This window comes from Manis javanica, chromosome 7 (assembly GCF_040802235.1).
Source record: "Manis javanica isolate MJ-LG chromosome 7, MJ_LKY, whole genome shotgun sequence".
In the NCBI taxonomy this organism is placed as follows: Eukaryota; Metazoa; Chordata; class Mammalia; order Pholidota; family Manidae; genus Manis; species Manis javanica.
Genome location: NC_133162.1, coordinates 93,643,210 through 93,658,971, shown reverse-complemented (window position 1 = coordinate 93,658,971; position 15,762 = coordinate 93,643,210). Strand labels below are relative to the sequence as shown.

At 41.7% G+C, this 15,762-nt stretch overlaps 1 long non-coding RNA gene across 3 annotated transcripts in view; it reads left to right on the top strand.

Annotated features, from left to right (window-relative positions):
- LOC140850468 (uncharacterized) overlaps window positions 1–15,762 on the top strand; it is a 56,146-nt gene that overhangs the window by 18,163 nt on the left and 22,221 nt on the right. For 2 of the 3 annotated variants that reach the window (XR_012133342.1, XR_012133343.1), the window contains exons 2-3: window positions 3,628–3,685; window positions 4,984–5,053. This is a non-coding gene — a long non-coding RNA (uncharacterized lncRNA). Of the gene's footprint in view, window positions 1–3,627; window positions 3,686–4,983; window positions 5,054–6,281; window positions 13,001–15,762 lie in introns of all 3 variants that reach the window. The other variant, XR_012133344.1, reaches the window with a different exon arrangement.

The following is a 15,762-nucleotide window of genomic DNA, read 5'->3' as shown; positions in this document are numbered from 1 at the left end:
TAAGGATGATGATGAACTCAATAAGTAGAATAGATTTTCACCAAAAAAATTTTAGAAAATTAGTCCTATATTGTAGTAGTTCATGGGACTTTTGACTGTTTTCCTTCCTTGTGGCAAAATATATTTAGCTTCACAATCTTATTATATTGCATACTTCTTTCAGGAGCCAAGCCTCTCTAATCAGAGAGTTTGTATTGAGGACAAGCTTGTGTGTAGAAGATAAGACACTTTTTCAGGATCTGGGGATCAAATTTCTCCCAGTTCTTCAGAATGCATGCCAGGGGCACGTCTGGCTTTAACCTTGAGAAAAAGTTCCCATCTGGAAGAGAGAGAAAGATAGGTGTGCGACACCTGATGGAACTTTCTATCTGTGAGGATGTCCCCTCACCTTAGAGCCTAGGTGACAGTGGTCAATCACCTCCTCTGCCAGGCCTACTGGATTTAACTACTCCTTACCAGCATGGCCTACACCTTGCCTTGATTTCCCTCTTGCCTTCCCACTCAACAAGAGTTGCCTCGGAGCTCTGGATTTAGCGGGACCTTACCAGTGTGCTCCTACTTTATGTCTTTTGGGAGTTTCCCTGGTTTTCTCTGCATGAGCTTTAGTCATTTCTTGAGAGCCCCCTGCCTGTCCAATAAGTGCAGGGCCTGTGTGACCTCTCACTGCCAGAGCCTTGATCTGAGTCACAAACCTGTTTTGCTGAGCCCACAAACCTGGGGCTACAAAAAAGGAAATGCCCAGCCCCAGGATGCCTGACTCTAAGGAAGGAAGATCTATTGAATAGAGTCATTTACATTTTGGTCTCAGGTTTCAGCTTTATTACTTTACAGACTTCATTTATATTCCCAGGAGAAAGTGGTGCAGGCATAAGAGGACTGCTTTGAATGAGAAGCAGGGGAACTTTTTCTAAGGCCAGAGATAAAATTCATACAGAGGCTATGGACAGTTATAAGGAGAGAGTCTATACTCTCAAACGCCAGTTTCTGCCACTGCCTGGGAATTATCCTACTAGTCACTCACTGTAAGAAATCTAACCTGTGAGACAAAGAGGTCGGGGGTCATCTGCAACTTGCATAGGCAGCAGCCTAGCTGGAAGTTTATTCAGCACTATCAGATCAATAGGTCAGAGCCTAGATTCAAGGACTACTGTCTACTTGTCTGGTGTCCCTTTGGAGTCCTCAGATTAGAATAGGAAAGTAGGAAATTGGCTCAGCCACTGCCCAGAGGTGGGAGATCAAGGAGTGTCAGACACTGGGAAACTTTTCACTTGAGACTTAAGACTGGTAGTGGATTCTAATTTTTTCAGGGGCTAACAGGCATCGACACATTTTATGAGCTAAAAAGGACAGCATTTAGTCAAGAATAAGAATGAGGCATAGATCTACCTTGCAGTGGGAGCATCGGTTTCCATGAAATTGATGGAGTTGGAGGCACACATAGAGCATGTAAAGAAAGTAAAGAGCTCCCCTGCCTCACACAGAGGCCAGGGTGGCCTGAAGAAGCAGGCTGGAAGTCAGAAAGACAGAGACAGAGACAGAGGCACTCCTCATGGATACCCAGTTGTGCTTCGGGGGTCTGATTCCAGACATGCAGACCTGTGAGAAGCCACTGAAGTGTAGCCTCAGCCTAGACTCTTGCAGTTGCCCATGGGCTTCCTCAGTCCCTCACATCCAAGGAGATGCGTCTAAAATGGGATCCAAGCCTCCACTCAGGTGACTTTCCCAGCTCCCAAGGGAGACAGGGGATCCACTGAAGGAAATGCAGGGAAACCTGTCACTCAAGACTTGGAGATTGGCAGCCAGACTAGTCCCATTTAAGTGGCTGATGAGCATCTGATTTTGAATGCCATAGATGACTTCCTTGTATAAGGACAGTGGAAGAAAAATCAGGCTTTGATGCCGATACTCACCTCTGAAGTTATCCCAGATGAGCCACCAAAAATGATGCCGGGTTCTTGTTTACGGAACTGAAGAATGAACTTTGCAAACTCTCAAGGTAGGAGAGCAAGACAGAGGCTTTTATTTAGAGAGAAAGTGAAAAGACAGAGCTCCTTGCTCAAGCCAAGAGACGACAAGAGAGTCCAGGGGTGATGCATTGTCTAGGGTTTTTTTTTTTTTTTGAGAGGGCATCTCTCATATTTATTGATCAAATGGTTGTTAACAACAATAAAATTCAGTATGGGGGGGTCAATGCTCAATGTACAATCATTAATCCATCTCAAGCCTAATTCTCGTCAGTCTCCAATCTTCTGAAGCATAACGAACAAGTTCTTACATGGTGAACGAATTCTTACATAGTGAATAAATTCCTACATGGTGAACAGTACAAGGGCATTCATCACAGAAACTTTCGGTTTTGATCATGCATTATGACCTATAAACAATCAGGTCAAATATGAATATTTGTTTGATTTTTGTACTTGATTTATATGTTGATCCCACATTTCTCCCTTTATTATTATTATTTTTATTTTTATTTTTAATAAAATTCTGAAGTGGTAGGTAGATGCAAGATAAAGGTGGAAAACATAGTTTAGTGCTGTAAGAGGGCAAATGTAGATGATCAGATGATCAGGTGTGTGCCTATGGACTAAGTATTAATCCAAGCTAGACAAGGGCAGCAAAACATCCACGGATGCAGAAGATTTCTCTCAAAGCAGGGGGCATGAGGTTCTGAGCCTCACCTCTGTTGATCCCCAAATTCTCACCTGATGGCCCCCCTGCGACTGTGCCTGTCTTAGGTTGTTCCTCCCTTGAGGAATCTTACCCATCTCTGGCTAACCAGTCATCTTCCGGGGCCATACAGGGAAATGTAAAGTTGGTAAGTGAGAGAGAAGCCATATTGTTTGAAAGGTTAGCTTTTCACTTCTTTGCAGATTTATGCCCTGTGGCTTCTATGCCCAGCACTTGTCTCTAGGTATGTTTACCACCTAGAGGAATTATGATACTCCGTAAATTCGATATGAGGCACGAATTCTCTTTAAGGGTTGTAATTAGGAAGGAAGAAGAAAAGCTATAGAGGTAGCATATGGAAGAAAACATGGGAGGATTGATTATTTCTTTGACATATCTTCTTGTAGAGTACCTTAAGTATGTATAGGTTTTAAACTACTAACTAATTTGCACACACATATTAACATAATAGGAATACGGTGACATAAACAAAGCAAATGTATAATTACCATCCATCTCCAGTGAAGCCAAGAAAACCATTTAGGCACCCTAGGCATTTGTGAAAATTTGTCTATGATATGATGGATATTGTCCAACTGTACTTGAACAGTCTGAGAGAAATCAGACAAATTAAAGCAGCCCATTTCTGGGATCTGTTCACATCCCATATGTTCTTTTAACCATAGATAGTCTATAGTCATAAGATTTTGGAGTGCTACAACTTGCACCCCTCCCAACTCCTGGTTGAGTTCCAACAGTACGGATCTGGTCAAATTCGTTGTCTCACTGTATGCACATGCCAGCCTTGTCTAGGGGTTTTATAGGCAGTTGAGAGACAAAGGGCTAGAGATGTACACTTGCTAAGTGGTTCCAAATACCTTTGAAGAAACACGAAGTTTCTTATTAGTCTTCTTGGTGATTTACAAGAATTTTACTGCTCTGATTCCCTCCTAGGATAGCAGCTTCCTGGTCTGGGAGCATATCATTCAGGACTGCCTGCTTTGCTCCCAAGGTGAGCTGAGTTATCATCTGTTTGTTAAACTTTTTTTTTAACTAATTGGGTTTTAAGATGGAATCCTTCCTGTTTTTACTATATTGTTTTGGGCTTGCTTGCTACATTGCCTAAGTTGCAACAAATCATTTGTTTAGGGCTGGAGGAAGAAAAGCAGCACTTGGGTAAAGTTAGAAAAATAAGCTGGGCCCCTCTCAATAGGCTAAAGCAAATTTCAGAATGAATAATCTTGCTTTGCTTTTTTCCAGAGGCCCTCACTCTAGTCTGTCTAGGCCCATGATCCCTGTCTCAGATATGTATCTAGGTGAATGTGTATCTAAACTAATTTCACTTTTAGGGCCTATTTTAAGAAAACTCTTAAATTGTGGTCCATACACTTAATTATACAACCTTAGTAATAGTTACAAAGTTACTAGTAAGAGTAATAATACAAAGACTAAAGAACATTATAGACAAATGTTTACAATAATCTTATCTGATAAAACAAGAAATAAAAAACTGAATGATTTTTATAAACACACATATTAATGTATGTAAAAATATTAGGATCACACAAAATAACAGGATAGGGATGAAATCACTACGTTTTTCTTCATTTGGGAACCTAATTTAAATTTTTCCATAATGTTATTTTTGTAAATAGAAGCAAAAAGCTTCTTCTCATTTCAATTGGAATGTCTAACAAAATACCCTGAAAATATTTTTGGTGTTGTAAAAAAGAGGGTTTGCAGATACATATTTTCCCTAATTTGTTCATTTAACCTTGATAGATTTTTACAATTAAGAAAGGGAGACAAGCTCTGGATCTTCTGAAAGAAGACTACACTTAAAAAAGTAAATTTTTGATGTGGAATTACACCAGGTAAAATACAGGAATTAAAAGAAAAGTACTTAGACAAAAAATGTTAACATTTTAATGTATTACCTTTCTGTGTAGAAAATGCATTGAAATGATAATTTTGAGTTTCCACTGAAACTTTTCTAATATGAAAACTTAATAATTTTTTGTTACTGGATCAGATACTTTATAAGACCAAATGACTCAGTAATTTGATAGTAAATTATTAACATTATTGGCCTTAGCAAACTTTTTTGTGGATTCCTGGGGATGGGAAACAAAATAAAAAATAAGTGGGAACTCATCAAACTGAAAAACGTTTGTACAAAAAGAAACCAACAAAACAAAAAGGCAACCTAGGGCAGAGCCAGGATGGTGGCATGAGTAGAGCAGCAGAAATCTCCTCCCAAAACCACATATATCTATGAAAATATAACAAAGACAACTCTTCCTAAAATAGAGACCAGAGGACACAGGACAACGTCCAGACCACATCCACACCTGAGAGAACCCAGCGCCTCGCAAAGGGGGTAAGATACAAGCCCCAGCCTGGCGGGTCCTGAGCGCCCCTCCCCCCAGCTCCTGGCAGGAGTAGAGAGGTCTGAGCGGGAGGGAGAAGGAGCCCAGGACTGCTGAACACCCAGCCCCAGCCATCCAGACCAGAGCGCAGACACAGTGCATGCGCGGGGCCCTGAATACTAGGGAAACAGGGCAGCAAGAATAGTGAGCGGGTACCAGAGGCCGGTGCCGGAGGACAAAAGAAAAGCCATCTTTTTTTTTTGTTGTTGTTGCCGTGAGTGCTTTTTGGAAGTCTTAAAGGGACAGGGACCCCAATACTAGGGAAACAGGGCAGCAAGACTGGAGAGCGGATATTGGAGACTGGCGCCAGAGAACAAAAGAAATGCAAGTGGACACCTTTTTTTCTTTTTTTTCTTTTTTTTTTATTTTGGTGAGCGCTTTTTGGAAGTCTTAAAGGGATAGGGACCCCAATACTAGGGAAACAGGGCAGCAAGTCCAGTGAGTGGGTGCCCGAGGCTGGCGCCGGAGAATAAAGAAAAACAAGCAGCCTTTTTTTTTTTTGGTCGTTGTTTTGGCGGGTGCTTTTGGAAGTTTTAAAGGGGCAGGGCGGGACACTTAGTCCAGAGGTAGGGAATCCCAGGATCACTGGGCACTCTAATCCCCTGGGCTGCAGGGAGCATGGTGGCCCCTTACAGAGATAAATAGCTTCCTGGTCACTCCCCCTCCAATGCAACTCCACCACTTTGGAGCAGCAGCCCGAGCCAGGCTACTCCCACAGCAACAGCGGAGATAAACTCCATAGCAGCCGGGCAGGAAGCAGAAGCCCTGTCTGTGTGCAGCTACCCAGCACAAACCACTAGAGGTCGCTATTCTCCTAGGAGAGGAAGGCCACAAACCAGCAAGAAGGGAAGTTCTTCCAGCCGTCACTAGTCCCAGGGGTTTATAGTGGAGACCTGGTATAGGGGAGAGCCTAGTAAACATAGTATTTTTCATGTAAGTGTAGATTAAAGATAACAAAAAAAAAAAAAAAGAAAGAAAGAGAATGGGGATTACTCCCTGATAGGATAAAACAAACTGTAAATCAACGATTAATGCATGCTTTAAATATCGTTAGTTTTGACCACATAAAGTGTGTCAGATGATTGGCTATGGATGTACACTTTTCTGATAATATTCCTTTCTCTACACAATGGTATAAAGGGCATATCAAAGTGTGGCAAAGGGTCTGTTTGTGTTTAGACAGAGGATCAAAGCCTAATTTGGATACCCAGAAAATGAACTAAGATACAATATGAAGAACTTCCAACTTCAGCACTCTCTGGAAGAGACATACCAGAAGATGATCATCAGAAAACCTCAACAAAGATCCAGGTTGTGCTGCAGTTGTAGCTGCATTCATCCCACTGGTTCCTGGACTTTCCATTGGAATGAAGGAGATATCTAAGCTGGCCTGTGCATACAGTAAAACAACAAATTTGACTGGATCTATACTGTTGGAACTCAACCAAGAATTAGGAGAAGTGCAAGTTGTAGCGCTCCAAAATCTTACAACTACAGACTATCTACTGTTAAAAGAACATATGGGATGCGAACAGTTCCCAGGAATGGGTTGTTTTAATTTGTCTGATTTATCTCAGACTGTTCAAGTACAGTTGTACAATATCCATCATATCATAGACAAATTTTCACAAATGCCTAGGATGCCTAACTGGTTTTCTTGGCTTCACTGGAGATAGCTGGTAATTATAGATCCGCTTTGGTTATGTAACTGTATTCCTATTATGTTAATGTGTGTGTGCAATTTAATTAGGAGTTTAAAACCTATACATGATTAAGTTACTCTACAAGAAGATATGTCAAAGAAATAATCAATCTTCCCATGTTTTCTTCCATCTGCTACCTCTATAGCTTTTCTTCTTCCTTCCTAATTACAACCCTTAAATAGAATTTGTGCCTCATATAGAATTCACCGAGTATCATAACTCCTCCACGTGGTAAAGATACCTCAAGACAAATGCTGGGCATAGAAGCCACAGGACATAAATCTGCAAAGAAGTAAAAAGCTAAGCTTTTCAAACAATATGGCTTCTCTCTCACTTACCAACTTTACATCTCCCTGTATGGCCCCAGAAGATGACTGGTTAGCCAGAGACGGGTAAGATTCCTCAAGGGAGGAATAACCTAAGACAGGCACAGTCGCAGGGGGGCCATCAGGTGAGAAATTGGGGATCAACAGAGGTGAGGCTTAGAACCTCACCCCCCCCTGTTTTGAGAGAAATCTGCTGCATCTGTGGATGTATTATTGCCCTTGTCTAGCTTGGATTAACACATAGTCTACAGGCACACACCTGATCATCTACATTTGCTCTCTTACAACAGTAAACTATGTTTTCTACCTTTATCCTGCATCTACCTACCACTTCAGCAATTTTATTTAAAAAAAAATAATAATAAAGGGAGAAATGTGGGATTCACATATAAATCAAGTATAAAAATCAAACGAATATTCATGTTTGACCTGATTGTTTATAGTTCATAATGAGTGATCAAAACCGAAAGTTTTTGTGATGACTGCCCTTGTACTGTTCACCATGTAAGAACTTATTCACTATATAAGAATTTGTTCACCATGTGAGAACTTGTTCGTTATGCTTCAGAAGACTGGAGACTGACGAGAATTAGGCTGGGGGTGGATTAATGATTGTGCATTGAGCATTGACTCCCCTATACAGAATTTTATTGTTGTTAACAACCATTTGATCAGTAAATATGAGAGATGCCCTCTCAAAAAAGAAAAAAAAAAGGTAACCTAACTGGGAAAATATATAGGAGGAAAATGCTTACAAGTGAACAAAAGAGAAAAATGGAGGAATATATTAGCAAATGATATATCCAATAAGGGGTTAATATACAAAATATATAAAGAATTCATACAATTCAAACCAAAAAAAAATTCAACAAAAATGGGCAGAACTTAATAGACATGTTTTCAAAGACAGACACATGAAAAGATCCTCAACATCACAAATCAAATTCACGTGGTAAAGATACCTCAAGACAAATGCTGGGCATAGAAGCCACAGGACATAAATCTGCAAAGAAGTAAAAAGCTAAGCTTTTCAAACAATATGGCTTCTCTCTCACTTACCAACTTTACATCTCCCTGTATGGCCCCGGAAGATGACTGGTTAGCCAGAGACGGGTAAGATTCCTCAAGGGAGGAACAACCTAAGACAGGCACAGTCGCAGGGGGGCCATCAGGTGAGAAATCTATAGCAGATCTATAATTACCAGCTATCTCCAGTGAAGCCAAGAAAACCAGTTAGGCATCCTAGGCATTTGTGAAAATTTGTCTATGATATGATGGAAATTCAAATCAAAATCACAATGAGACATCACTTCCCACCTGTTAGGATGGCCAGTACTAAAAAGAAATAAATGCTGGTAAGGATGTGGAGGAATGAGAGCCCTCCTGCAGTGCTAGTGGGAAGGTAAACTGTTGCTGCCACTATGGAAAATATATGGAGGTTACTAAAAAAGTTAAGAACAGAAATACCATATAATCTAATAATTCCACTTCTGGGTGTTTACCCCCCAAAACAAACAAAGAAATATACAATATAGGCCTGTTTATTGCAACATTATTTACAATAGCCAAAATATAGAAGCAACCAAATTATCCATCAATAGATAAATGCATAAAGAATATGTAGCACATACATACAATGGAATATTATTCAGCCATTAAAAAGGAAGAAATCTTGCCATTTTGAACAACATGGATGGAACTAGAGGATATTACACTAAGTGAAATAAGTCAGACAGAAAGATAAATGCTATAAGATTTCACATAAATGTGGAAACTAAAATACAAAACAAACAAAACCCAGAAACAGACTCATAAATACAGAAAACAAAGTGGTGTCTTTCAGAAAGACATAGGGTGCAAGAAAGGCAAAGTAAATGAAGGGGATCAAGAGGTATAAACTGGTCATAAGAGAAATAAGTTACTGGGATAAAAGGTATAATGGGGGAATATAGTCAATTATATTGTAATAACAGTATGGTGGGATATGGTAACTGCAGTTATGATGAGCATTTTGTAGAGTATATAAACATCAAATCACTATGTTGTGCACATGAAACTATTATGCCAACTACATTTACTAAAAACAGTGTTGCATTTAAAATATAAAGTACATGATTGGTGTTCCTGCCCAGATCCAGGTTCCTAATGGATCCTCACCACCATATTTCTGTCCTCTGACCTACCTTCCAGTCTAAAGCCATGGAGGGAAATGGACAGCTTTGCGGGCTACCTTCCCAGTCCAGGTACAAACATCAGCCTACTATAGTGACACTTTCTACTCTGTCCCTTCAATGAAACCATAACTATAGGTTTCAAATTCAAATAGAATCCCATTACCTTCCAATTTCAAGTGGTGCAATACATTTTCATTACTATAATAAGCCTTTTAAGATGCTAACATCTTGCTCTACTCTCATTTTCTGGCTCCACATGTTTCTATCCTAGCATAGTTGAGATTTCACATTTGTTTTAGTCATCCTTTGGTTAATGACAGTGGAATGTATGTTTCATGGACTGAATTTTTCCTCAAAACTGTATCACCTACCCTGATTCTTATGAAAAGTGTTGGCTAGTATGAGATCAATAAATATTAGGCTGACAAATTAAACCTGTGTAGATTATCAGCTCTCAAGATTCAGCCTCTGTGACATTCCAAGATGCTTAACATACTTAGTATAGAAGCCTCACTTCTCATCTGTGAAAAATTAAAGAAAAGAATTCTCCACCAAAACATGATCTCTATGATGACAAAAAGAAAACTAACCCTGTTAGGACTTTTCAAGCAGAGGATCCCATCCTAACTCCCCACAAGCCTCTAGAAGCCACTTCCCAATGGATCATTCAGATAAAATCTCCATCATAGTAAGTCCCACCACCTACATTAGGAAAACAGAGGGTGCTGAGGCCATATCTTTGTGTCTTTCAAAGAAGCTTCAGGATCCTGAGGAGACCTTGAGGTGAACAAGCCTGCAATCTAAGGTCTGGGCCCAGTAGATGCTCAGGAAGCCCAACTGGCCTGCTTGGATAGGTCCTGCAGGCTGCCTAGGTCACCTGGAACACTAGGCTCAGCCTCCTCAGCCAGCTCCGCTCCTGGACCGATGAAATCTTAGGGCTGGGTTGGTGCAGGACTGAGACCCACTAGCCCAACTGCCCATGTTGTCCTCACTGGCATGCTGCTGCTCCTGTGATGATTTGCATGTCCCTGGAAGTGGGTGGGCAATGGAATTCCACATGTTCAGCAACTTCCCATGGAGGGAGAGCACAGGAAGAGCCTGAGGACAGCTGGGGGCTGCAGTTCCATGACCGTGGCTTTGTTGGATTCAACTGTCCTTTTAATTTCTGTTGTCAGCCTTTTTCAGTTATTGCTATTTCTTTTATTCTAGAACATGAACAATTTTGTAAATAAAATATTCAAAGAAATATGGGCATTTACAGAATATACTGATGCACCCATTTCTTAAATACACTCACTTCCTTACACAATATATACCTTCATATACCTGAGTTGTGTGGAGGCATGCACAACAAGCTGCTCCAGGTAGTGTCTAGATTAAGAAGTGACCAGAACACAGTCACTGCAATCCTGCACATGTGGATTGTTTTCATGTGTCTTTCTTGAGGGTTTAAGCCCTGGGCAACTTTACTATGGATTCAGTGAAACCAAGAAATGACAATGGAATGTTCTAGGGGTAAAAGGGTTTATTACCCAGCTTTGTTCTCCTGGTGATAGGTCAAGCACTAGATTTATATCTGCATTCAGCCATCTACAGGTCCATAATCAACCTCCATCTCTGCCTCCACCCAGAGCACTGGGCAGAGCTCTTTATATAGTGACTCAGTCAATAATAGCTTATTGCCTAGGGTGTTGAAGCAGTAGCCTAACAGCAGGCCAATTACGTCATCAAGTAGTTTAGGTTCACGTGAGGATCCTGGCCATAGGAACCTTCACTTTATCCACACTACACCCCTCCAGGATTCTCACCTCACAATCTATGTGCTCTCAATCTTCCACAATGGTCCCTGTGCGAGAAAGCTGGAGCATTGTAACTAGAGTCCACAAGAGCAACAGACGATAATGAAAACATAGAGATAACAACAAAAGTTATGATACAGGTGACAATAATTATAATAATCCTCAAGCCTGAGGAGATTATTCTAGGTATATTCAAACCAGTTCTACTCAGATGACTCCATGACCTGCACTTTCCACAGGAGGTCAGTAATGGTACTGATAGGGAGCTCCATGAACCCCAGCAAGTAGCAGTTTTTTCCTAGGGTGTGTGCCCAATCTATAAAGATGGTAGAAGAGATTAACCTCAAAACACATGTTTTAGTGACACCAACATAGGCAAATCTTGTCCATCAGGTAGGATGCATGCAAGAAAGTGGTCCTGTGATAGGACTGTGGCAGGAAGGGGGTCCCATCCATACCTTTACCCCTCTCCTTGTGGGGATTACTGAGGGGTCTATATAGAGTGCTACTGGAGGTGCAACTGGCCATAATGATAAACCAAAACACCCTGGCAAGATGCTCCTACCTTCTGGCCTTTCAGGATATACTACCATGATCTTTGGGGGCCACTCTGTTGTTACTCCAGGAACACACAGGAGGCCAGCTTTCAAGCATTGTCCCCAAGGTCCCAGGAGGACCAGTTATCACTGGTCTGTGTGTTGAAATGTCCAAGGCCACATCCACTCAGTGGTGTCTCCAGGGTTGAATGCATTTGGTGCTGGCAGTAAAATATCATTCTGGTGGCCAAACCTTGGTTTAACAATTCCTCCTTTGTTTGGACTTGCAGCTGTATAGGGGAGGCAGCAATATGTGTTAACATGTCTATGGGGCTCAGTGCTCCCTTTCAGGGCTTCTCATTCAAATGCTATAGCATTGTTCATAAGCAAACTGACCATCCCTATAGACTATTGGTGACTGACTTCAGGCCAGATTTTAACAAAACATTGTACCTCTCTATCATGCCTGCCACAGTAGAATTATATGGTAGATGAAACTTCCATTTGATTCCTAATGTTGCACCCATTCTTGTAGTACGTGTCCAGTAAAGTGGGTTGCTGGGAGGCATGCTACTCAAGCTGTGTAGTAAAGCTCAGGCTGGAGGAAGACCCCCACAAAGCAGGGGCCTTTGCAGCTGGCTCCCCCTATTACCCACCTTGATTTTGTTATTCTCCATTATACTATTGGCTTTGTTTTTGCTTGCACTGTTGCCAAGGGCTAAGCTAGCCTTTGCTAAGCAGCATGGAAAGGAGGAGAGCATAAACTTCCCAGAAGCTTTTTAGGACAGTGGTCCTGAAGAATAGAACACGCAGGGACCAGATGGCGATCTTGGCATAGAATACCAAAACCTGTAGTCAGTTAGTCAAACATTGACTACCCCATCTCCACCTAAGTGGGAATGCCCCTCTTGTTTGCAATGGTAGTGAAATTAGTGATGAAGAGTTTTATAGGAAAATTAGGGAAATAGAGTTATAGGGGAATATTGAATGGAATAATCCTGTCTGACACTTAATCAATCTTCTCATGTTTTCTTGCCTCTGCTACTTCTATAGTTTTTCTTCTTTCTTCCTAATTACAGCCCTTTACTAGAATTCATGCCTCATATGTGAAATTACCAAGTACCATAATTCTTTCAAGTGGTAAAGATACCTCAAGACAAGTGCTGGGCATAAAAGCCATGGGGCATAAATCTGCAAAGAAATGAAAACCTAACCTTTTCAAAGAACATTACTTTTCTCTCTCTCACCAGCTTTACATCTCCCTGCATAGCCCCGGAAGATGGCTTGTTAGCCAGAGATGGGTAAGATTCCTCAAAGGAGGAACAACCTAAGACAGGCACAGTCGCAGGGGAGCCATCAGGTGAGAAAATGGGAGCCATCAGGTGAGAAAATGGAGGCCAACAGAGGTGAGGCTTAGAACCTCACCCCCTCCCCCCCAGTTTTGAGAAAAATTGTCTACACCCGTGGATGTTTTGTTGCCCTTGTCTGGCTTGGATTAATACCTAGTCTATAGGCACAAACCTGATCATCTACACTTGCCTTCTTACAGTTCTAAATCATGCTTTCTATCTATATCTTGCATCTACCTACTACATCATCATTTATTAGAAATGTAAAGGAGAAAATGTGAGATTCACATACAAAGTATAAAAATTAAATGAATAATCATACATCATGTTTGACTTGATTGTTTATAGTTTAAGATTTATAGTTAAAACAGAAACAGTTTCTATGATATGCCCTTGCATTGTTCACCATGTAAAAACTTGTTTAGTCCCTGCAGTAGTGGAGCCATGGAGACCTGTGTATTATGTCAGGGAGATTTTGGTATCCACACAGAAGAAAGAGAAATGTAGATAAGAAGGGGAAATTTAGTTTGCTGCCTACTGTCCCTATAAAGGGGTATATAATGAAGATATGAGTTTATAATTTTAGATTGATTATAAATTTATTAAAGCCTCTAAGAATATTTTTGTGGGAAAGAATCATAGCTAACTGTGGCAGTAGGTGACCTGTATTTCACCCTAAGCTGATAGACTCCATAGTCACTGCTACATACTGCACACTCCTACGGTCACATGCACTACTTAGAAACTGCGTTGCATAGAAACGTAAAACATAAAAGAGTACATGTTGCTAGGAAGAGTTTCCATCAAGGAACAGAAAACAATCACCTGTCTAACACTTGACCAACTATGAATAGATTAGAAAGAAGAAGAAAGAAAAAAGCTTGCCTATACCTATTAATCAACTGCCTATACCAATTAATCAACAGAACAAAAAAAAATCATATCCTTGTGCAAAATGGTATAAATAAAGCTGTCACCAGCACTTTGTTGAGAGACCTCCTCCAACTGACTCCATGTCCTGTCTCTCTATATGCCGACTCTGTCCTACAACTTTGGGCATCCCACCTCTAGTCTGGAGCTGGACTCCCACAATGGGTGCCTTGATCACTCTCAATGACCTGTGGTTGGCCATAGGCTGCAAAGAGACACTCCAGCCCTTTTTTGGTAATCTGTTCATCTGCACAATGTGTAGGAAAAGCAACCAGAAGTCCAGTAGCTATGTTCACACAAGTCATGGCATATTGGTATGCTTCTGGCATGCCCAGAGGACAAATGCAATCTATCTGCTACCTGATGAGGGGTCTCAAACCCATAGCTATTATTGTCCCATGTTGCTGTGGGACTCAGCATAAGTCCCTTTTAAATCATACAATGAACTCCTGCCAGGCTCTGCTGAATTCTTCAAAGTACAAAGGCAGGCCCCACTGAGGGGCTACAGCCCATTTGTCTTTTTCCCCGCATGCAACAAATGTCGATGTAACCATTGGGCCACATCAGAGGCAGGCTTTCCTTCTAGCAAATGTACCTGGGCCAATTCATCTGCTTCATCATTTCCTGGGGATGTCAGTGGCAAATGACCTGTCACATGATACACTGTAACTGTTTTAGTCTGATCACAGGCCCATAGGACTTGCCACAACTCTTGCCCCCAATAGGGTCAATGACCAACCAGCCAGTTGGCATGATACCAGGTTGGTAGCCACAGGGTCAAGCCCCAATAGACAGCCCAACTGTCAGTGCAGATAACTATAGGGCAGGGCTCCTAGGTGATCACAAACCACATTGCTCACAACTCTGCCCATTGGCTGCTCTTCCCCTCACCATCTTCCATCCATATTGTCTCAGTCTTAGGATGGAAAGCTGTGGCCCTCCATTTGGGGGCCTGCCCATGGATGGAGCCATCTGTGTACCATGCATCTTCAGGTATAGGGATTTTTCCCTCTGTTAAGAGCTGTCTGTTACTAATGGCTCTAAAGCAAAGTCTTTCTGCCTTTCACTGACATATGTCAGTGGCTCCAGCAAGTGGAGTTCTTCACTCAAGGGTCTACTAGAGAGGGTGCTATGCTGCTGTAGGCAAGCACCCAACTTGGCCAGTGTAGACATCTGTGTCACACCACTCAACCGTGCTTGGGTCTAGTCCCATACCCACCCCACAATGGAATAGGTGGTTATTACCTTTATAAAAGCTGCTCCAGTGGTGGATTCTGTAGCCAGCAAGGCACGGTACATGGTAGCCAATTGTCTTTCTATCAAGATGTACTGTATCTCTTCTTTCCAGAGTGGCAACCAGAACCCAGTAGGTTGGTGAGTTCATTCAAGCTGCGGCCAGAGACCCCAGACACAACTGTCTTCAGTCACATGAACATCCAGCTCACAGAACCTTGATGGGTCTATTACACTCAAGGCCTGCATGGCCCTGACTGACCATTTTGCTATAGTAAATGCAGATGCACATGTCTTATCCCAGTCCCACCTGATGACCTTTTGTACCAAACAGTATAGGGGCTTCAGAATTTGTGCCAAGGGTGGGATAAACACTCACCAGTAGCCTAGACCCCCCCAAAAAACCCTCCTGCAACAATGTAGGAGTAGAAAACACCTGGACTTTACCTATGTCTGCTTCTGGTATAACTTTAGTCTTACCCAAACAGATGACCTCCAAGAATTTGACAAACCAGGTCCCGGAGCCTTGGTACTGTTCACAGCCCATCCTTTCTCCTGTAGATGTTGCAGCAGCTGCACCTTCTAGATCTGAAAGAGAATCCGATGAGAG